This window comes from Temnothorax longispinosus, chromosome 3 (genome assembly GCF_030848805.1).
Source record: "Temnothorax longispinosus isolate EJ_2023e chromosome 3, Tlon_JGU_v1, whole genome shotgun sequence".
Lineage (NCBI taxonomy): Eukaryota > Metazoa > Arthropoda > Insecta > Hymenoptera > Formicidae > Temnothorax > Temnothorax longispinosus.
This window is the reverse complement of record NC_092360.1, coordinates 4,355,139-4,379,351: the sequence shown is the minus strand read 5'-3', so window position 1 is coordinate 4,379,351 and position 24,213 is coordinate 4,355,139. Positions and strand designations below refer to the sequence as shown.

At 41.6% G+C, this 24,213-nt stretch overlaps 1 long non-coding RNA gene across 1 annotated transcript; it reads right to left on the bottom strand.

The window, feature by feature from the left end:
• Positions 1-17,837: 17,837 nt before the first annotated feature.
• LOC139809644 (uncharacterized) lies at positions 17,838-20,889 on the bottom strand. The gene is made up of 4 exons (XR_011731152.1): positions 20,552-20,889; positions 18,294-18,425; positions 18,040-18,075; positions 17,838-17,919 (listed from the first exon to the last, which is right to left on the bottom strand). It is a non-coding gene; the product is annotated as an uncharacterized lncRNA (long non-coding RNA).
• Positions 20,890-24,213: the final 3,324 nt, after the last annotated feature.

The following is a 24,213-nucleotide window of genomic DNA, read 5'->3' as shown; positions in this document are numbered from 1 at the left end:
TTTACACTTGTTTATCCTTTATTTTTCCAAATACTCGATAGTTATCTTTTTATAGTGTTACGGAAAGATGTACATCTTATCGCAATTTTCTTGCGTCTACTGTGACGATTAAATAATGTGTATTTACCATTTTTACTATTTTGAATATTCTGTGGGATCATGTTTTATTAACTAGCAGAGATTATGGTTGAATCCTGATACACAAAGCAGCATAATGAGCAAGATATAATTTTTATAATGTATTTATTTTTTACAAATGTTACAATTACTTAATAACGATTGGATTTTTATTTCACGTCAACTACAGTTTCTATTTTTATTACTGTGCGTTTCTGATGTCATTTAACATCGTTCCCCACTTTATTTTTTGCAATGGTTACTAATTGGTGGCAAATACGCTGCGGCAAAATGCAGTACGACGGAAAATGCCGGGTTTAGGGAAATTAACTGTAATGATATCGCGCTAATCGCACGGTACGGGCTACGTCGAATACGCTTTCGCGGTCACGAGATCGCGCAACGTTTTAACTCCCTTTTCGCTGCCCCGGCTCCGCTTATCTCATTCTTTTCACAATAATTAGCAATCACCTTCTGATAGTACGTACTTACAAAACCGCCATTTCGCCGGCGTCATAACGATATCACGCTAATTGCGCTTTCGTTTCCACTCCAGCATACCGTCCACGCAGTCACGAGATTGTGACTCGCACTATTCTTAGGATCGAACTCAACGGCCATTAAGAACACAAGTATTTTATACCTCGCAATTAGATATCGCTCCTTACCTTCTATCGAAATATCTTACTTGTATTTCATTCAACAGTGTAACATTTATCTATTATTTTAATTATTTTAAATGTATCTCAGGAATATTTATTCGTTTCTTGTTATTCGATATAGGTATAACTCAGAATTTCTTAACTTTTTAATTGAAACTTAATGTTTCAATAAACACATTTTGCAGAGTCGAATTCAAGTGCCTCTCCTACTCTTATATTAATGTAGATATATAAATATTAAATGCTTACATTAAATTTGATCCTAGTGCACTTTAGTGGGGTCGGTATAAAACCGACTGCTAGCGGTAACGTTGGAAAGCTTACACTGCATACATCGCATCGTGTGTACCTACGTAGATGTGTATCGCGATGGAATTAGGAGTTTCGTCGCCGAGGCTAATTTGCCAAAGGGTGCTAAAGAGCTAACGCGTCCTGCGGTGCTTCTTTCCCGGCTTCCTCGGACTCGATTTCAGGCAGCGCGAGGGCGCCTGAGAGAGAGACACACACACAAACACATGTACTACAAAGGATCTCGGCACGTGATTGCACAGCTATGCGTCGGCAACGAACGGGAACGCATTTTTGCGGCGGAGAGGAGAGGGAAGGGGGTAGCATCGGACACGGGGCACGTCGACGAGGGGGCCCCGTCGGAAGAAGACCCCTCGCGGAGGAAGAGAGCGGCGAGGAGACGTCACGAGGACGATGAAAGAGGGACGCGCGGGCACGCGGCGGGTATGATTAATACGCGAGCATTATTTTCGGATTTTTTGCCGCGCGATCCGCGAGCGCAAATTGCTTGCAAATAAAGGCGGCGTCGGGCGACTATCGCCGCCGGTAGGACGGCAGCGGCGGCGGCAGCGGCGGCGAGAACGACGGAAAGGAAGTCACGGAAGGAGGCCGAGAGAGGAGAGCTCGTCCCGGGTTTAATTTAATTTAATTATGCCCTCTTTCTTCGCTACCAGCGCGCCCGAAGATAGATGGCGGCCACGGAATCTCGCACGTCTCGTCTCGGCACGTTGCGCCGCCCCGTGCGAGCGTAACCGCGATTTCCGCGACATAATTCGATCTCCATCTAAAAATTACGCGAGTCTCAAATTAACCGCGAATTCTTTGGGCTTTTCCTTTTGTTTCGTGTAAATTCCACAGATCGAGAAGGGAGGTTGCGTTCCTCCAGAAACGTTTACTTTTGAGAGAAATGTAATTTGACAAATTGTAATTAATATTTGTTATTTTTTCACCTATTTACATAAAACTTTTTAATACTTCCGATCGATATTATAAATATTTTATAACGGTGTGACCCCCCTCGAGATGGGTCCGAAATTAATTTTTTTTAAACAAGAAGAGCAACGCATTTTCCATTCAACGTGCTTTGTTAAGAAACGCTACTTGATTCTGCTTGTTGCATAACGCGTCCGATTCACGTTTCGCCACATTCGCGACGGCGGCACGCGATTTAATTCAATCGCACGAGGTTTCCGCGTTGACGGATACGTTTTCGAGCACCGCCTAGAGCGCGTTGTTACGCGGTTTGGCGCTTAAACGCCGCGCGAATTAAGGCGGACGCGTGATTGATCGCGGTGATAAATCGATCGTCTTGGGCAACATCACGCCGACATATGTTTATCGCGCGATCTGATGAAAAGCCGCGCGTTCGCAATTTAATTTAATCGCGCGCGTTATTTCGCGCCGACCGCCGCCGCCGCCGCCGCGTGCGCACACATTTTCGAAACCCACCCAAGTGGCCATCTGCGAGCGGCCGCATTAGACGCGCGAGCGGAGCAAAGAGTGCGATATTTATTCGTAATGCGCATCGCAATTCGTCGTGCCGCGGCATCAGTCATAGTCATCGCGAGCGAGCGTGCGCGCACTCATAATGAACCGTACGATTAGGATATCCCGTTCATTCGTTCGTCCGTCCGTTCGTTCGGCGAGCGCGTTCCAGGGGAGTAAACGCGACTCGTGGAGACCGAATAAAAAGATGTCTCACGGAAACAGGGGCGGATTTATATGCGAACCAATAAAATCGCCAGCTATCGAAAGCCTTCACCGAATAATTCCATTCGGAAGCATTTATCAATCTATTAAAGAATAGGATAAGATTTATTTTGAAATAGTGACTCTTTAAGTATACAATGTTCTCAAAGTTTCTGAAAATAAATATAACGTTTTGATTGCATTTTTAAACAGAAAAACGAGTTACATTTATAAGAAAATGTTTTACAGAGATAGAGAGATAAGTAGTAACAACTATGAAATATCTTTTATACAAATAAATAAATATACATATACAAGGCAAAAATTCGTATGACAGACAAAATAATTCAAGTTAAACGCGAGCGCGTTATCTTGATGCTATACAGAAGAATATGGATGTATTCTTTATTACTAAAGTGTGTAAAAAATATCTTACATAATGGATACACACTTTAGAAAATTCTTCACGGATGAAATCAAGATACTTCTAATTTCTCCTTCACGTATATCATATATACGCAATTAAACTCCAAAGGTCAGCTTCAGGCTCCCCCCGACCTTCATTATCCGTCCCTGTACGGAAAGAGGATAATCCTCATTACCGCGAGATATGCGCAGCTTGAGTCCGATTAACGCGACGAGAAAAAGGAGGGCCGTAGGGACCCGGGCAAGAAAGGGCCCCACCGCGGGGACCGACTCTAACCGCCCTACGCCCGCGTCGACGACCGCTTCTTACGCGTGAAACACCCGCGGTGACGCGCCGTGCCATGCGCGCGCGTATACGCACGCACGCACGCACGCACACGACTCTTTCTAATACGGGGCACAAAAAGGTAAGCACTTATAAGAGGCGTCGATTATTCCACGTGATTACCGATTTCCGACCAGTTAACGACTTTTTCGAGTCGCTTACACCATCGCGCCCGGACGCTTATTACTAGTCATTACCGCACGTATCCCGCTTATTGCCTTCGAATTTCACGTCTCGAATCGACATCGATCCCTCGTCCGTGTATTCGTTCCAAATCAAGATCGAAACGAGGCCCGTAATGAATATTCGACGAATGGGTACCTTGGCATTCTTTATCTTCGCGTCGTCGCATAATTGTTTTGCAACGTTTTATTAACATGATTGGAGTTCTTAAGTTCTTACCTCGTCAGCCGAGTTTCTAAATTTCCTTAATCGCTGGCACAATGAAAAATATTCGGTAATTGGATGGATTCTAGTTTTCTTCTTTTTTTTTTTTGTCGAGAGAAATGATTGCCATAAATCTTGCGGCATACTTATGATGCTTTAAGGGAAAAAAAGCAGAAGAAAAGCTGAGTCATGCATTTGCTTTAATCGCACTGCTTTTCTATGAAATCAACGTTTTATCCGCAGATATGTTTGTGCCGTATAACGTATTTACTCAGACAAAAGATATTACAAACGTTACGGATGTTAAAACAACATACAGCTTGCGTGACCACGTTGCTTCTTGAGCATTCCAAGGTGTAAAGTCTTCATCGTTTTCCGATTTCACGCTCAGAATTAACGGCAATTTATTACGAAAATTGCCCACCACGGCTTGTCGAGCCTCTCACTTTTTCTCATCTAGAAGCACTTTTTTGATAACGCCTCGCAATTTCTAAAAGACCGAATTAACTTGCATTACTAGTACGAAAATAATTGGCACAACAATTATTCACCTCGCTTCAAACATTTTTTTCAGATCGGCGCATTTTATGTTCAAATTAACTTATAATTTACACTCGAATTGGAGATCCAGAAACAAAAATTCTCGTGAGCACTCTTTCGCGCTTTATGACAGTCATTAAATCTTTTCTTATACGCTAAGCACGGTGTGGATTAAATTTCCCTAACACGATCGCGTCGCAATTCTCCGTTCTCGATTTTCGCAGCCGGCATAATAAGGGCACGAGAGAGAAGGAGAAACTCCTGTCGTGGCGGCAGGAAGACGGAGCAACCGTTTCCGCGAAGTCGACGAGTGAAATCCGTTCGAGGACGCGTTAGAATCGGCGCGATTAGCATTTTACGGGCCGCGCATATCCCGTGGAAACGTTTTATTGGCGTGTCGTGCGAAGGAGCCATAGCCTTGCGCCGCGCCGCCGCCGCCGGCAGCGACGATGGTTGCAGGTTGCTTGCAACCTGCACTCTTCCCTCGTTATTTTCTCATGTATACGGTCTGCATATTGCAACGCGATTCCGCGCTCTCCGCTACCGTCGGCGTCGCTTAAGCTTTCCGCCATTCGACGGGTATTGCTTAACAACTCGTGTGTACTCATCGACGTGTTAATCCGGCAAGATCATGTCGCAAACTGCGGATTAAGGTTTAACGCGATCCTCGAGTTTCTTGTTTCTTTCATCGAATTTACGTCCTAGCATTACTGGAACCATATACTCTTTACGTGTCGCTTGTGAAATTCCGAAATTTGGTTTTAAAACGATAATAAGTGAAACAGGACCGATGTAATGTACAATCAAGTAGAGAAATTGACGCGCAGTAAACTGAGTTTGGAAAAAGTACCTCTATATACAAAATTCACAGAATATTATTATTAAGATACAAAGATCCAGCCCAAACCTTAAATGAAATTTCTCTAATTGATTGATTTTAAAAGTTAATGTAGATTTTATACCAAATGTGATTTTTTAATATGATTTTGAGCTATTGATGTACCAGTTTGATCCAACGTACCCTTATATATACACATCCGATAAATTATATGTCACCCTTTATCATTTACCCCTTTTAACGCTTTTTGCGCCGAGCGATAGAGACAATAATGCCAATCTAATAAAATAAAAAAAAATAACGAGAAACGTGACGCAACGTTGCATAGCCACGGATATCATTGTACACGATTCGTGGTAGATTTGCTGGTCGATAGGATTTCTCGTGCATTAGCGCGTTACCGCGCTCGATCGCGATAAGTAACAAGCTGTAAACTACTTTTCCCTACGCGACGCAGGGACTGCGTGCGATTTTGTTGGACGGCACACACGATAATAGTCCACGTATAACGCGGTTACTTAACGTTCATTATAATTAACACGCTCGATGCGTTAGCTTTCCCAGGAGGAAAGCGAGAATAAATGCGAGCTTGTAATCGTCGGCTCGTAGCATTTAGTTTTTATCGCTTCCTCATGATATTAATCGCCGCGAGAAAATTATAAATCCTAACGAACAATCGGCCAAGGAGCTCTTTTAACCTTCGACATACTGTAAACATATTCTTCCCTCCCCCGCCCCTCAAATGAGATTCATTGATACAACCTCTAGACTTGGAGTCCATTGAAAAATAAGTCTTCTTCCTCGTTAATATTCTAGAATCCATGTTTCTTTCATTCTTAAAATAAAACGCATTTTTGCAAGTAAGCCTTTCCGAGAATTTTCGCTACGCGAAAGTCGCATCCATGTACGCTTTTGAGACGGTTCATTAGCAATCTACGATCAATTATGGGCACGTCTCTTTCTTGCAGGCAATCGTGTGAAAATTCGTGTAAATTTTGCGGTGCATACAGTGAACTTCCGGAACGTGTGATGAGGTCGCTTAAATATCCTTCGCATGGCCCCGCGTTCCACTTATCCAAATATCTTCGTTTAAATATTCATCATGCACACGAGGTTTAACGTCCGTGTGCAGCGGAAGCGAACGGCGGCAGCGGTGAAGGCGGCGAAGGCGGTGAAAGCAAAGCGATCCTCGTCCGACGGATTCCGGGTGTCTTTGATGGCGGCCGTCCGCGCGCAAGGCATCGCGTTCCAGAACAATTAACCGATGGCAATTAAGACATCTAAATTAATTCGTTATAAACAAGAAGCCGGGCTGAATAGAGGCCCGTAATTGCCCGGGTTCTCACAACCGCCCGGGAGAATACGATACGCACCTGCGCGCGTGTACGTGCATCCGCGTGCATCGGCGGCGCACCAACACGCGAGCGTGGTCGCGCCCGTAATAGCGACAATTACTTTATTTTGCCATCTTTCCCGGTTCCCAAACGAGCGCGCGGCAGCCATGTGTTGATTCCGTTTCCTCCCGCGTCTTAAATATTCCCCGTCCCCCTCGACGCCGTTGATGAAACGGCGCACATCTTGAATATAATATACGGCGACTTTCTTTTCTCGCCGAGAACCGCGCCCGTTCTCTTCCCCCTATCTCTCTCTCGAGCTTCTTTTAGGCGCGCGTCAGAGCGTACGGTTGCGCACTTAGCTCCTTATCTCTTATTATATCCCGCGGTAGTATCCCGAAAACAATGTGCCCGCTTATCCGCGGTATCTCCGGTCGTTATTAGCTCGCGAGCTAGTTTTTCCCCGAATTGCGCCTCATGGCGATATGCCACGGGAAATTCGAAACTCGCGTCGCGCGCACGAACGCGATTGTGTCGGGCATTGAAAAAAAATAGCGTGACACGACGGAAGTAGTTAAAATCCGGAATAATTCTCATAAAACTGGAAAAGAAAGTTTTATAATTGCTTTACGTATTCCCTCGTACGCTTTTATCAATTCGTATTGTAAACAAGGCTATGCCTTTCCTAAGAACGTATACGTGAAACCACATAATAACAGCAATCATTTTCTATCATTTGATTAATACATTCCTAAGTTTTTAATATCTTTTTACCATCTATAGAACTTGTCCTATATGCAATTCAAAACATTTTATGTAATTTGCCACACGGAAGCCAATAGTTTTCTGTCACAGCGTTTTGTCGCGCGATACCACCTTTCGTGTTCGATAAATGTGAAATTTTGCCATCTGCACGAACGTGCTGTAATGATAAATAAAATTCTAACAACAAAATATAGCGGCATAGATAACTTAAAAAAAATATGTAAAAGAAATTATAATTTTCTATTAATTTGCCGATTATTCGAGTATTTCCTGGGTGTTTCTGGTAGACAGCCAAATTAATAAATCCGTTAAGACCGTGTATTGTTACAAGCGTACAGTCTGCAGGACTTTATGTAACAATTTCGTTATTGCGCGGCTCACGGCAGTTTCCTGACGCGATAACGCCGCGCGCCGCGCGCTAATTGTCGTTTTTCACGTCCGTTTCCTCGTTTTAAACTATCCTGCCTATTCGCCGAGCGACATTTTAGCGCTAACTAGTAGTTTAACGATGCACCGGCAGCTTAATTGGCCGTCGGTCGGTTTATCGTTCCAGCTACTGCTCGTTCTCTTTGTTTCGAAACCGCAGACTACGTGAATTTATTATTGCGGATTAATATCTCGCGAAAAGCGCATCGAAAGATTTGTCCGCTGTAATCTTATCGCAATGTTGTCGTTATAAAAAATCCCATATCTCATTTGTCGAAGTTCATCTTGAAATAAAAACAAACTTACTTCATCGTATGAATTAACACAAAATTGTTTTAAAATATTTAATAAATATAAAATGTAAATCTATGTGATAATGTAAATAATTATTTAAAGTTTAATTGACATCTAAACCTATGCTATATTTATGTTTACGATGATTGTAATACAGATTATATTCTATTCTACTTGAAAAAAAAATGTATGGACTAGTGATGAAATTAATAAGCTATTTTATAATCTTTATAATAATCTGTTACATATATATTTGAAATACTTATTATATTTGCATTATCTATGTATATTTAAAACAGCTATTAGTTGAATTGAGTCGAGAAACGTTTAACCGGTGGTGTAAGTTCATGGAAGCTTTGTCGTAAAAACGGTCGAGTAAAATATAGAGAAAAAAAAGATATATCATGAAAAAAAGGAAGGTTTCGCGCGACGGTTCGGAGGGAAGGGCGTTCGAAAATTATTCCGATATGAAACTCATCGCGCGGCGTATCGCGTCAAAGGAGCCAATTTAAAAAAGCCCCTTCCAAGATTATCAGCGCCTCGTTGCGGCGGGATTAAAATACAAAAAGAAGAAGCGCCGGTAAGGGGGTTGGAACGTAGGCGCAGAGCGTAAGAGAGAGGGAGGGAGAGGCACGGGTGCGAAAAGGGGGATGGCAGAGAAATGCGTGGGATTGGTAAACTTCCCTGTAATTTGTCCCACCGTCGCTTTGAGCCTCTTTTAAGCGACCGCGCGCCCTTTCCCGCATTTTTACCTTTCCTCTTCCTCGTCGTATCGCAGTATTTGCAGCTCGAAAGAGAAAGGGAGAGGTCATCGGTAGCGCCCTAAAAATCGATGGTACGCGAGACAGATTGTGTGACGAAGGGAAGCTCGTGATTAAAGACGTTTCAGCTTGTTAAATATTCCACGCGGGATCTCCATTAAGAGATCTCATTACGACGAATTTCGTTTCACAATTATTGATCAAATTGATGAATTTGCGTAACGAAAGCTGCTTTAGAGATAAATTTTCACGTGTTTTATTTTAACTTTATTTTTGTATCAAATAGTCTCGCGCAACTTTGCGGGACTATGTAACTCTGCGACTTCTATATCGTAGTGTTGACAACGCGAGATATCATCTACCGCGTGACTTCATCTTCTCTGCATGTCGCTTATGTTGATCGCAGAAATGATTTACCAAACGGGTTTTCCCACCTATCATATAGTAGTGCAACATAGTTAGCGGACCTATAAAAATCGGTCTTATTGGCCTAGTAATTTACTTTAATAAGTAAATTTGTTTTCGTTGGCTCATAATTTCAAAATTATCGAATCCCTGCTGAGAAAAAAAAACCTATTTCCGATTAATTAAAAATTTGACAGACGAAAGGTGACTTGGTGTGCTCAGGACACCCTATACATATATTTACGGCGTCATTATCATCGAGGCGGGCGAACGCATCCGACTACCAAATTAACCGCTAATTCGCGTACGCCGAAGTCGCCGACACCTCGAAGGCATGTTTCGAGGATACCACCGAAACGTGCGATAAACGAATTACGAGAGCCATTCATCGACCGCGAAACTCGTTTACGACGCCTTTAGCACGGAATTCGCATTTTCACAGCTTGCGAAGTATCTAAATGGCGCCAGGATGTTGCACGATGGCCTTTTCAAATTTGAAATGCGAGGACAGTGGTAAAGCCCGAAGGCTACGAAGGTTCTCCTCAAAGACTTTCCAACGCTAAAGCTGGTGCCAAATCATACGTGATTCATGGTTCAAGAAGGTTCGAGATTCGCAATTCGTTACTCATAAGAATTCACGAATAGTATGTGAACGGCCATATTTATTAAGTTCGCATTCATTGTTTACCATTTGTGCCAATTCGCTAGCGGAACAGTTTCTTCGATGAAATCAAAGGGCGAAGCAAGCATAGTCTGGCATTATATAGCTTAAGGGAGATAATTTCTGCGTATAGAATCGATAACTTCTTAACCCGGGAAGTTATGGGCGTCTGGGGTAACTTTTACACCCCAACAGAAAAAATAAAGTTTACGTCACAGTAATTTTAATGTTTTTTTCGTTTTTAAAATATTTTTTTGGTTTCTCTTTATTTTTTTCAGAAAATGTTAAGTAAATCTATAGGTATACATATTATCCTTAAATATTAATAAATTATAGAACAATAAAAAATATGCAATATGTAATTAATAACAATAATTTTTAAGTGGGGTGTAAAAATCACCCCAGATGATTTATACAAAAATAAATCAGGCACCCGTTCCTGGATTAAAGTATTTAGCATTGAAAATAACACTGTTAAATTCGTAGTGCCAAATTATAATAATTTTGAGTCATTTTTAACCATTCCTATAGTCACCACTGCACCTACTCAATATGTCAAATATAATTTAATGTAATTTAATGTAATTTAATTTAAACATGTTAATTTAACTAAACCAATAGAATGAAAATAATACTGTTTTGTGTTAAAATAATAAATTTTGACACACGTGGTAGATAAAAATAACCGCTATACTATACTGTAACTGCAGTTGCTGCTACATTTCGTTTATCCGGTGTACATAATTGGTGCGAAATTCGATCGCGCGGTATCATCTAGGGTTTCACGACCGTTATCTGTAAACCTCATGATCCCCCAGATTGCAATTTTACATTCGGTCATGCATAACGTAACCAGAAGAACGTAAAAACGTAAGACACAATAATCCAATGATAGCAATCATCCGTATTACAGACAAACTCGCCCATAAAAATCGATTCTGCATAAAAAAAAATTCAGTATTTCTGTTTGCATTGTACGCGTTATGCATATTACTTTATATATGTCTTGTGCAACGAACCGAGCGGTAGGTGCTTACTCACAAACGCTCGTATGCACTTTGCTTGCGCATGTATGCGTGTGTTGTGCGCGCCGCGTTATGGATCCCCGAGTCGTTAATTAGAGCGGCGACAACCAGAGGTGCGCGGAGCTTAAGTACTCCATGCGTCGCTCGAATCGACTTGATTAATTGATCGATGCGAGGTGGATGATCGCGGTCGTGATTAAAAGCACGGAGGAGTATCGCGGGGCGAGTCGAAATATTTGCTACCGGTTATAGCGCATCTCGCCGACGTCCATTATGATACGCACCTGCGAAATCAAAATCGCGTTCGAAACAGTGTGGTGTGATGGATGATTTTTTTTCGGGAAATGGGAGGCGTCTTCGAAATCTGCCGAAAAGCCGATCATAATTGACTGCGAGTTACACTCGATTTCCGCAACCGGCGAGAGAATTGCACGTCATACATTGTTGTAATTAACAGAATCCTTCCTTCACGGGCCTTCACGGCGCGCGTACGCAGAGAAGCGGCTTTCTTGAAATTATTTCCTGCTTCCGCTTTCACCTACCGTCGCGGAACTGCGGAACCGCGTAATTAATTTCGTAATGAAGATCCGTATCTCCAAACGTGCCGTAAATTACGTTTCTTTTCACGCAAACAACCTCTTCGCATCTAAATGCAATCGAGTTTGCAGGTAATATAATATTTTCTCTCTCGATCAAATTGACAGATATAGCACCTTTCATTCTGGAGAAGTCTTTGAGACGCTCCAAAATTCTTTTATATTTTCTTCCGAAAAGAATGAACGTCTTTTAATCGTTAATAATAGAATGGTCCTGTTAAATCCCGCGCGAAATTGTCATTGAGATAAAATCCACTCTGTAAATTCGTCAAAGAATGCGCCATTAAAATTGAATGCGGAGTACGACACCCTGTATACACCGTGGTACGTGGCAGCGTTAGACGTTTGATTAATAGCGTCAGCGCTCATTGGTCACGCTACTAATAAAGGAGCGTTCACATGTATTAAAACCTCGCGCCGCCGCGCTGCTCGCGAGCGAGCGCGCGGCCACGTCCTCCGAGTTGCGGTCGAGAACGACGCAATATAACGAGGGAATGGCGTGCCTCGCTCATAATTGAGGCGAGCACCTACAATCCAATCGCTCTTAATCATTCAAATTCATCTCGCCTATAGCGAACCGCGGCAGCCATTACCGACCACCGCGCGCACCGACTTGCGGAAACCGATCTTTACATCCTGCACGAGGATTGAAACTCATTGACACGCAAATATAATTCCGATGAGCTTCAATTGTACGATGTCATAACGAATTGTTTTATGAAACGACGATCTGCGTTTCCGCAGATGCCATATTTATATATTTTACGAGAAATTCTTTTGAGAGCAGTAAACTTTTACAATTTCGTCGCTTTGATCGATTAGTGAATCTTAATTAAATTAAAAAATTAATAATTAAAGATGTCTAAAAATTACTCATATACGCGTAATCGTGTTGACGAACTTACCGAAATTACATTAATTTCCGAGCCTCATCGTCTACGCGCGCGATATATAGCTGCCGCGAGACGGGACGTGAGGAAGGCAATTAATTCCGATATCCATTTTTTATTAGTAATTAACGGCAAACCGTGGCATGACTCGCATTCGTGGCGTATCGGGCCGATTAATCTTCCTCTCGCGGATTTTCCGCTCGCATAAAGGCGCGTTCCTTGGGAGATTCGGTCGCGCGCCCAGGAAAAACGGGGCTGCCCCTCGTAAATTAATTTCGCTCCCGTGCTGGCGCGCGAGAGGGCGAATCGCGACGAGCGAAAATGGCAGAGATTACGCGAAATTATGTAAATCCGCGGCATTGTAAATGGAGATCCGTTTTTCGTTTTATTGGGCTGGGCCCCTGAACCCCCTCCCCCTCCTCCCTTCCCCCTATTCCTCTTTCTCCGCCACTCTCCGGCATCCTCGGTCATATAACTGAGACAAAAGCCCGCCTAACGCCGAAACAAAGGGTGCAGGGGCGAGTAGAGATCTCTTGAGGGCACACATGCAACGAATTTAACTGCTTCCCCAGACATTACTCTTGCTGAATTTCTTTTATTCGCCCGTATTCCCCTAACTGTCTCTTTCGTTGTCTACCTATCTCCTTCCTTCCCCCTCGACGCTCGTTCGTTATAATATACTTACTGGTCTTTAGAAGGGTTATATCAGATTTTAGCCAGGACAAAAGCTACCTTTAGGACGATAATGCGAAGGTCCTTGTATTATTAAAGTTTCGATATACGTGTCCATCATTTTGCCTCTTCGACAACATGGGACTGTGTGTGTGTGTGTGTGTGTGTAACATCGCATCTGTGATCTGTTGTACAAAGAAATATTAGTTCTTATAGTTAACAATCTTCCCATTTGTCGAAGCAATTTTTCTTCCTCGTGCACATAATCGCTATTAATAATAAAAAGATTACCCGCGCCGGTCTGACGGAAAGTAGGTATTGTCGTCATTTCGCTCGCGATTATATACGAATACAGTGCGCTTTATTGCGACGATTTATGAATCGATGGCAAGCTCAAAAGGGGCCTCTTATTCAGGGACATTCATTATTTCCTGCGCAGCAAGTCGAGCCTTTGCAGCGGCTTTTAAAAGGTGACAAAATCCCCTTAGAGCGCTCCGCTCGAGGGTGGGCTAAGTTACAATTAATTAATTAACTCGAACCCCTGTAATTCATGCGGTAAGTCAAACTTAATTAATTACCGCCCGGACTCATGACGGTAAAGGAGGAGACGGCGGGAGCGGCTTTTCGTCTTGTAAAATCGTGATATTTGCGACGCGACTTTCGCTCCATCGATCGCTTTTGTCGCGCGGCGGGGAAAAAAATGCGTGAGTATAAATTATTCTTTCTCTCGCGATCTGCTTTCGGAAGCGATTGGTTGTCCCGGCGAAAATAAAGCAAAACGCGCACACGCGAGTCTATCGCGCTCGATTCTCGACTCTCGTCGGGCGAAAAGCATTCGGGTTTATTATCCCCTTCGCCTACGCCAATGAATTACGGCGAAACGTCACTCTGTGGAAAGGCTATTAATTACAAACCCCTCCTACTATTGTCCCGCCGCCGATAACTTTTCTATTATCCTTCTAAAAAGGGATTTAGGACAGAGTAGCCCCTACCCGCCGTAGAATTCGACCTTGCGGCGCCTCTCTTTCTTCACGTATCACAAGTTTGCTAAATACTGCGCAATTTTCTCATTACTATCTCTTCCACGAGATCGATCTATCTCTTGTTCGGAAACGTGTTATATTAATGAATATTTTTATTACACTTCCTGGAGCTTGTAATATATTTGCAGAGAGATATACGATATATACAGTTAATTTTCAGCTTCCTGAGAAATTCAACAATGATCTTTACGTATTGCGGTATCACTTCCTGGTTCATAATTAATCAATATTATCAACCGGAATTAATCATATCACGAGCTATTGTTAGCATTTAGTACTCCACTTTCTCTTTCTCTGTTTATAACGAGATCGGCAACGATTACAGTTTTAATTGCAATCTTATAATTAGCCTGCCTTTTCAAATGCCTAAGGAGTTCGAGTAACGCTTATAAAAGATAGATTTTATCGATTCAATTTTTATTTCTACGATAATTTTCCTCACGAACCGTTCCGATTCCTTGGCAACTAACTTGATTTATATAACACTCTTTATGCGATAAAACAACTGGCAATTTTTACATTTTTTTACATTTTTAAAAATGTAAAAATTGCCAGTGTTGTATGAACTAATTACTTTCTAAATATTTTCTACAATGCAACTTGTTAATTTTCTTTTTATCGCGTGGTTTTAGTTGTGGAATAGAGAAAATATTTATTTAACAATTCGGTACAATGGATAATACATCCTAGAATAATAAAATACTATTTTTGTTGTAATTCAATCGGCATATTTGTCTTTATATAGATAATAGTTTTTCAATAATGGAAATTAAAAAGTCTCCAGAGTAACCATTCTCTGAAGTAAAACCGACATGTTTAAACTAAACAAATCTTTTGTATTTTCTTTATCTATCGCTTGCGATATATAGAACTAATGATTCGAATCCAAAAGAGATTGTATGAAACTATTCATTACCGATTATCAGACAAAATAATCTTAATCCTTTCGAATCTAAAGTACTACGCTACATTGTCCACGGACTTCATTTATCAGCGATTTAGACTTGCAACTTAACATTTAGTAGATACATCGAGTAGATACAGAATGTTAAAAAAGAATGGAAAAAGGAAATATAAGAAAAGCGTTAGGGTCAGCGTGGCTACCGTGAGGGAATTGCTCCGATCTTTTGGAGCTGCTGGGCATCGAAGGGCTTCAAAAGGAACCGCTCCGAAGCGGCGGCTGTCCGGAACTCATTTGTTTTCGCTCGGCGCGAGGCTGACGCATAGAAAGATCGATCGACCGGTGTCTTAACCTCAGACTCCCACGAAATCGTCTGGTTTCGATAAGAAAAATTCTGGGGCATTAATTGGACGGACGGTAATTGAGTCGTGATGGAAAACTGATAGTCCTCCAGAGCGACTGTAATTTACTGCTCCGTCGCGACGGAAAGTACGATGCGTCGCGATACAAGTCTCTTAATTCTCGATAGCCGTCACGCTGATGATTGGTCGACGGCAATTAAGTTGCGTCGAAGATAAGGCAGTCATTAAACAGAGATTAACTCAACCTGCCTTTTCTTCTTAACTGAGATCAGCGCAAGGTACATTATGGTGAAATATTATAGTATAATATGATGAACAATATATAAAATTCTGATAAATGTATCAGTGAGAATAAGCAGCTAATACAAAAATATATTAAAAAATATATTAAATAATTCGGTTACTTTAAAAACGAAAGTCACACGATAGAAATCATTTTATGAAAATTACATCGGTTGCAATGAAACTCTTTGTCTGAAATGCCTCTTGCACTTTTTATATCTGGAAGTTAAAGAAGGACGTAAGTTTCTCATGGGGAGAAATTATGGAATGCTGTTCCATAAGAGCAGCTGTTCACCCATAAGAATGTTGTTCGAAAGATTTTCGAAAAATCGCTCGATGGAGGGAGGGATTCGATACGATGCGATGCGATGCGATGCGATGCAATGGCAGCGAGATTGGATAGTTGTACGAGGAGTATACGGTAGTCGAGAAACGAAGTGAAATTATCGATGCGATTGCCACTGAAGCATCTCCGTTCGACGGGGCCACCGACAAAGGGTCGATCAACGATTCTCTCCATCTCGCTCCGCGTCGCCTATACCCCCACTCGAACCCCCCTCCCACTTCTTTTTTTTTACGAAAGATAACCCACGGTGGCCACCTTTTTGTTTGCTCAGCGAGATTGCTTGGCCCTTGCTCGGAAATTGACCGAAGATTGCGGCCGACCGACGTTTGCTCTGCGGCCACGGCCTTAACTTTGCGCCACCGCAAAAATATCATTGGCTTCTCTTTCCTCATCTTCTTCTTCTTTGCCTCCTTCTTCCTGATGCACCACCTTCTTATTCGGTTTCTTCCAACCTGGGAACGAGCCCGCGTGCGTTGTACAGTAGCCCCGTGAGAGACTTCGGCACGCTGGAGAATCGTTTTTACGCCTGCACTTATCAGTACTTCAACCGTGTTGTGTAACTGACATGTTAGTTTATATTATAACAAAAATGACCGTTTTTTCTGGCACATCTGGGTACGACTCTTATCAGTTTATTATTGCAAATTTAGCGAGATGTTTTTTTATATTTGAATTACATACAGTTTCTATTTATTGTATTTGTTTTTTTAGCAAAAACTTCTGTTTATATATATATATATATTTTTTTTTTTTAACCATAGATATATACTTTAGAAAAATAGATGCCACGTTATTAAACTGTTCCTATGTTCGAGCATGGTCAGCGATACAGATTTATGACAGTACTTTATCTAGTGAGATATATCTTCACTTTTATCAATAGATCTGGACAGGTTGGGCATTGTCTTCTAGAATTATGTCAGAGCTATTTTAACACGCTTTAACCACGAACGTTTCCCCTTCTTCGTCGACTCAAGGATGACGTCCGGGCTTATTATCGGATCCTTTCTTCCTCTACGTCCCGCTCATAGGATATGATCGGAGGCGATGGAGCGCGCACGAAGCTAACCGCTCAGAGTATTATATATCTGAAAAATATCTGAGAAAACCTCTCCTCTTCGAGGAGCAATGACTTTTGTTCGCAGCGATGCTGTCAGAAGTCATCATTCTTAATGGATCGTCATTTTGTAGCCTACTCGCAATGTACGAGGGATTATCGTGAAGCAAATTTTTGGCATCTGCGCATTTAAGATAGGATAATAATATCATCAATTTATTATCCCTCAATGCTAAGAATCTCTTTATGACTAAAATTATATAAAAAATTTAGAAAAAAGACATTACCTTTTTTGTAGTTATACACTGTATCTACCAAACACCGTTAAATTCGTAGTGTCAAATTATACTTAATTTGAGTCATTTTTAATCATTCTTATAGGTCGCCTGCTTCTACTCGATATATCGTTAATTTAAGTTAAAACCAATGAAGTTAAAATAATAAAATTCTGACACACATAATAGATAATAATAACAAAATGTTATTTAACTTATCGATTTAAGTTTCATCCTTTAATATTTAACAGCGAACAAATCGTGAATTAAAATAAAAATAACTTTTTGATTCAAACTTAATCGCGAAGCATATTCATTCGACGCCAACTCTATGGAATTATTAACGAACAAATCGCTTGTCCATAAGAGGACATTTTCATCGACGTTGTATATAGTAAATCGGTCGAGGGCGATGACGACAACTGATCGATCGATCGGTTGGATCGATCGGGTTACCGGTGCGCACGATCCCCGCCGTACCACGAATCATATCGACGTTATGGGATCGATTACAGAGCGAAAGACGGCAAGAACCTCGACTGGGGAAGGACGCTATTGAATTACCATAAAACGCCATGATTAATGCAAGGTAAACGAATATAATGCCGCAGAAACCGCAGTCTGTCCTACAGCAGTTAGCGAGTATCGCGGTATGGTTTCCTGTATACTTACACCGTTTCGCCTTTTATCACGTTGTCACATCTATGCCTGTCAACAATTATAAAATGTCACTGAAAAACCTCACTCCTTGCTTATCAAAAGTAAAAATAGTATATTGATTTACGTTTAGGTTTAAATTCAATTTTATTGAATTTCCATAAGATTATTGCGCGACTATTAATTCTTGTTCATTCTTCTTGTTAATTTGATTTAATGACATATTTTTTCATAATATACGTAAATATATACCAGTTTTAGATACAAACCATTTTTAATGGCACTTAAAGTGAATGAGAAGCTACTCAGCAACTTTTATGCATGAAATACTGGCGCAAGCTGACTCATTCAGTATCCTATATTTAACTTGACATCAGCAAACACGGTGTCTCCTGGCTCCTCTGTTAAAAAGAGATTGACATTTGCTAACTTAACACGTAAACGCATTTCAACCACGTATCGTTATGCAGTCTTATATAAATTATTATTTTTTTTTTTTACTTCTAATAAATAATGAGTGAGTTTTTCAACAACAATTCAAAATTTTACATAACAGTTTACGTAACAACATGTCAATGCGTAACAAATGTACAATCATAATAATAATTTACTTAAAATCGAATCGTCGACGTAATTCCCTTACATAAGGGATATTTTTTCCATAACTAACAGAAATTGAAAGTAATTTTAATACCTCAGATTCTTAATCTATTGCATCTGCAGACTTATAGACTTTCGCAAAGGAGTATTTTTGCGATCGACTTTTAAGCGAATGACGTGCGTGCATCCGTCGTGAGAATCCGCGCGCGTGCGTTTGCGTGCGTGTCGACAACATATGATACATATGGGAACCTTAAGCTCTGTGGTTTGAAGCCCGTAACGTGTGGCCGCGGACGATGTTGACGACCAGAAAACAAGGAAGGAACGGAACATGGGCTATCACATGCGATATAGATTATCGCATTATATTAGCAAATATGTCGGTGTATGCGTATCTTACGATTAGATAGCCTAACGACAGAAGAAGTAATACATTGACGTGATATTTTAATGAAATAATCAAATAACTTCTAAAGCTGGGTATATACACTTAGCGAACGAACACCGAACGAACAGCGAACGCGAATGTCCGAACATAATAGTCCATTTAAACAGACATAAGAAACTACTAATCTCACTTGTCAACTACTAATCACACTCAACTACTAATCACACTGGAATATAAAGTTCAATTAAACTTTTCGGTTTATCTCGTCATACCTTTCGTCATACCTCTCAACACTTATTACACCAAAGTGATGAATAAATCACTGCGCGATATAATAGCGCAAAATCATGAAACTTTAAGAGAACCAATTATTTGCAAAGCAATATGAAAAGGTCATGCCATGGGCTAATAAATGGGCGAACACGAATATTAAGGTGTCAAATAAATGATTTATTATCTAAGACAGAAAAACAAGTGGGACTAATGAAGGAAATTTTTTTAAATCTGACTGGTTTATGACGTTACATACCAAGTTATAGAATTCCAATTATGAAATTAAAAAAATCAAATGTCATAGTCTACTTTCTTTAATCATTTTTAATTATTCGTATTACTTCTATCTGTCAGGAAAAGCCCGATTTTAGTTCTATATGTAGGGACAAACAGTGCCTTCCGAGTAGTGTCCTTGATGCATGGTCGGTACACGCTGCTGGGCGAGGCCGAAAGAAGAATACCCCGCGCATGAATACACCGCACCGCTGTGTCTCGCGCTGATCTACATTGCGCAAACTTGCGAAAGAGTCGATTGGCCGATCGCTTACAAAGTCTCTCTTGCGGCAAGACTGCATTCCGTCTTTGACCGATCTCCTCGCAGCATCCCGAGCTCGGCTGCCCGATCTCATCGATGAATTAATCCGCCGATCCGATAAACCCCCGTCGATTTTTATGATCCCTTCGCCCGGATCGGGCTTCATCGATTGTACCGATTATTCCGGGATGTTTACGTGGCTTAATACGACGTACTCTATGCAGAATAAAATGCCCGCATCGTGCACTCATACGGTTCCACGTCTCTCATTCAGTATTCGACACGGATGTGTGGCAAAAAGTGGACCGTGAAATTTTTATAATCTCGATACAAATATCTTTTTACGCGTATCTCATAAATTATATTACAATAACACAAATACACAACTTATTTTAAACATAAATTTTTCGAATCCAAAGTTATGCTTCGAAGCCTCAATTTTCCATACTAGCTCATATATCCTAACTCTTCTTCCTTATTATTTTAATACGCTAGCATGTATTAAAACGAGATGATCGCAAACAAAGGGAATAAATTAGAAATGTATGCTCGAGAAATGTCCCAAACACGATGTCCCGGTAAATCGTATTGTCGTTATTTCTATTAACGTGCATTCTCAACGTTCCGCGAGGCGCCGCCGTAGGTTGACTCCTGGCGTGATTGATAAAATGATAGCGAACCCGCATGCCGGCACGTATTCATTGCGCGCGTAGGAACGTATACGTACGTACCGTATCCCGATGCGCGGGTCCTGTTGGTACCGCAAATGCCCCGCGCGCGATGCGTCGTACACTCGTATACACGAGGCTCGGTATACACAACGTGGAAGTGGAAATGGATGGAGAGTTGCGCGGCGCGGGCACACGCATATCGCGTATGGGCATATCTCCTCTCTTGTTACCGTGCCGTTCCTACTAATGACGTAATCGTCTCGAACGAGAATTCCAGCGGCACGATCGTTTTCCTCGCAGCTCCGCCGCCGCGCCGCGCCGTCGAGAGAGTCGGTCCATCTCGCTCCCTCAATCTCGGTAATCGTTTTAATCCCTCCTCGGAAGGCACCCGGCTAAATTGAGAACTCATTGCCCACCGCGGTCGCGCTTCTTCGTCCATCGTCCAACTCTTTCTTTCTTTCTTTCTTCCCCCTTTTTTTCCTTATTTCTTTCTCGCGATCCTTCGACCGGATCGGACCGTGCTCTTAGTTGCTACTTTTGCGTCTCTCCTTCGGGGTAGCAAACCATCGTATTTGACGCATATTTGCACCAAGCGATTTGCACCTTAACATGCACTAACGGACTTGAGTGCGGCGAGAATTCCAAAACTAAAAAAAATATTAGGATATAACAAATGGTTGTTATTGCTATATAAATAAAAAATTATGTTGAAAATAATATCCTCTTTGTAATATATATTTTTTATCTTAATTCTTTTTATAAACATTGAAAACTTAATCAACGATTTTTAGCGACGTTAATGGAGCTGTTTAAAAATATATTAAAATCTTGTTTGTGTATACTCAATATTTGTCTAAAACAGAAATTTCCTTATCGGTATCTTCCACGTGAATATCAGAACATAATTGTAAAAAAAAAACGGTAAAACATTTGCCGCGTCATTATAAACCGATTAGCGAGTACGCGACCGTTTTCTGCAGATTCCTTTTTGCGCGAAAGACTTCTCGCAATCATAAAGGCGCACGGAGCTCGTCCCTGATGTCCCTCGACCTTCTCAATCTAACGCAGGACGTCGAACCCAGGAACATTTTCGTATCGTTCTCTCCTGTGTTTTCTGTAATAAATCAAATTAATTCGCGTAATAACGTAACAGGCGCATCGATGCACCGCATCTGAGACGGCAATCAGATCGTTGCCCGAGGAGACGAAAGGATGGCGAGAACGATGCAAAAACGCGCTCTCTCTCTCTCTCCATCTCTCTCTCTCTCTCTTTCTTTCTTTTTTTTTAAGGACTAATTTTTCATTCGTCTTCTGGGTCTATTTGGTCCCCCCCACTCCCCCTCACGCCCTTTCCCTGCGTGCTACCACTTTCGTACGAGATCGGACAAAACATCCATCATGCACGTGGTGGTGGTGGCGACTTCGAGATGCAGAAAAACTTAATTACCTTCATTAAGCGAGGACTGCGCGTCTGATCGCGGCTGATCAATCGTCCATTTCGTCCGCGGATGCACACTCGCTGACTACTCACGAGTGACGTCAAAGCCGGTTATCGAACGATGTCAAAACGACGTTAATGGGGCTGTGTAATTGCAAACAATGAGATGAGAAATGCAGGTATCTTTTTCACGCGTTTTTACCACACCTTGTCCTTTTTGAAATGATTTCGATCAGCATCGCATCCATTATACTTTATTTATGTAAATTTGTTCATTAAAAAAATCAGACGAAAATAATTTTGAAAAATTTAGAGGATGCACACCTTGGCACTTTTATGAATACACGTTTATAAAATTTTACCTATCGATTAGATTCTACATTAGATTTCTAATGTTAAATCGCAGCATAAATAATTTCAAATTGCAAATTATATCTGATTTTACACGAATAAATTTTTCATAACTCGAAGTTCTGCCGCTATATACTCTGGGCGGCAAGAAACTGTTAAAAAATATCCCAACATAATTGCGAGATACTCGCGTTAACCTCCGCACGTCATAAATATTCATCAAACAATTCGCAATATTAGCGAGTGTATTGAGTCCGACTGTCGTTGCAGAGAGTTCCCCCTTCCCTCCCTGCTCCCGATCGAAAACAAACACGTAGGACCGGCAATTACAGGCAATTACAGATTTTATTGTTCGACCCGTGCCACTGCATCGCGGGCGTGCGCGTGCATGCAACATGCACCGCGTTTCGCTATCCCGCGGTAACGCACGGGACATTATACAGTGTGCCCTCCCCCTTTGCCATCGTCAGAACTCTTCTCTCTCTCTTTCTCTCTCTTTCTCTCTCTTTCTCTCTCTTTCACCTCACCCCCATGGACTGCTTAATGACTCGACCATGGTGCCGCCAAAGGGGCGCGCTTCGTGCCGCTTTATTTTTACTTCCGCGGGCGTTCTATAGGCACCCGCTATTAATTGCCGTCGTTCCGCACCGACTTCGCCGCGAATCCATCTACCACCACCAACACCATCATCACACAACCACCATCGTCACCATCACCACATCGCCACCTTGCAGCTTGCACCGAAGAAGAAATCCGCTCGTGTATGCCCGCGGGGTTTCCGCGCTTAAACCCGCGACTGACCGCACTAATTTCTCGCTCGCGGCTCGCGCTCGCTTCGAAAATGCATCTGAATTCGGCCCCGCGTATCTGCCTCGCGTGCTAAATTCGTATCTCGCTGCAAAAATTATTCATAGAAGGGCATAAGCGACCATATAAGTATTATCTTCACAATATAAAAGTTTTTATATAAGATTTTGCAAAATTCGTGTATCTTTCGCCTGTTTATTTATATTTTTAGTTTTTTACTTTCTTTTTCTTATTTTTTACACATATTTTATTGACAAATAACTCGGTTTTTAATGCAATTAATTGTAATTTGGAAAACCGTAACATTTTGTGGCAGATAAAAATGATTGTGTCCATATTGACCTACACAGTAATAAAAAAATTCCATCGATTCCATTCTTTTTTTTTACGCTATTTAAATATCTTCAAAAGTTCAGGCACAAATAACATTCAAATATCAATTCTATCGTGTGATATTGACTTTCAAATGTGTGCCGCTATAGTTATACAGTTTTCATGATACTGAATGTGCAGTTATCGCGATCATCCTTCATTAGCCTTGTGTTTTCAGCCGTTAAACGATTTCTTTATTCATATGCTCGGAACAATTAAGAGCGAGTAACTGTATCGGTTACTGTATTTGTGTAGCGACGCAATATTGTCGGACGGCTCGCGGTTTCTTGTCAGGAGTTTGTGTGTCTAATCCAATGCGAAGATATTACCTGAACGAGGACATATGTATGCGTGTGTATATGTATGTGTGTATGTGGAAGCGCGCGTGTGTAAGCGTGTGTAGAGGAACACGTCGATTAAGGAGGTGTCTATGGGAATTTATGCTGGCGTTAATTCACGGCAGCCAGCTCGGTCCCGCTTCGTTATTAGTCCTTTGCTCTCGTTTAACGGCGGGCAATAACGAGCGGGCTACCCAGCAACGCGATAATAAAGCAGCGAGTATAATGACGGCAAGAAGGAGAGCTTCATTGCGCCATTACTCTTATCGTCATCTTCGACGAGCGTTCCCATTGTCATGTTCTCGCGGAGTCGCCGTACAATATTCGCGGAACATTGAACGCCCGAAAGTCAGACGGGCTCTGCCATTCTTTGAATAACATTATATATATAGGTACTACGAATAACATTGTATTCA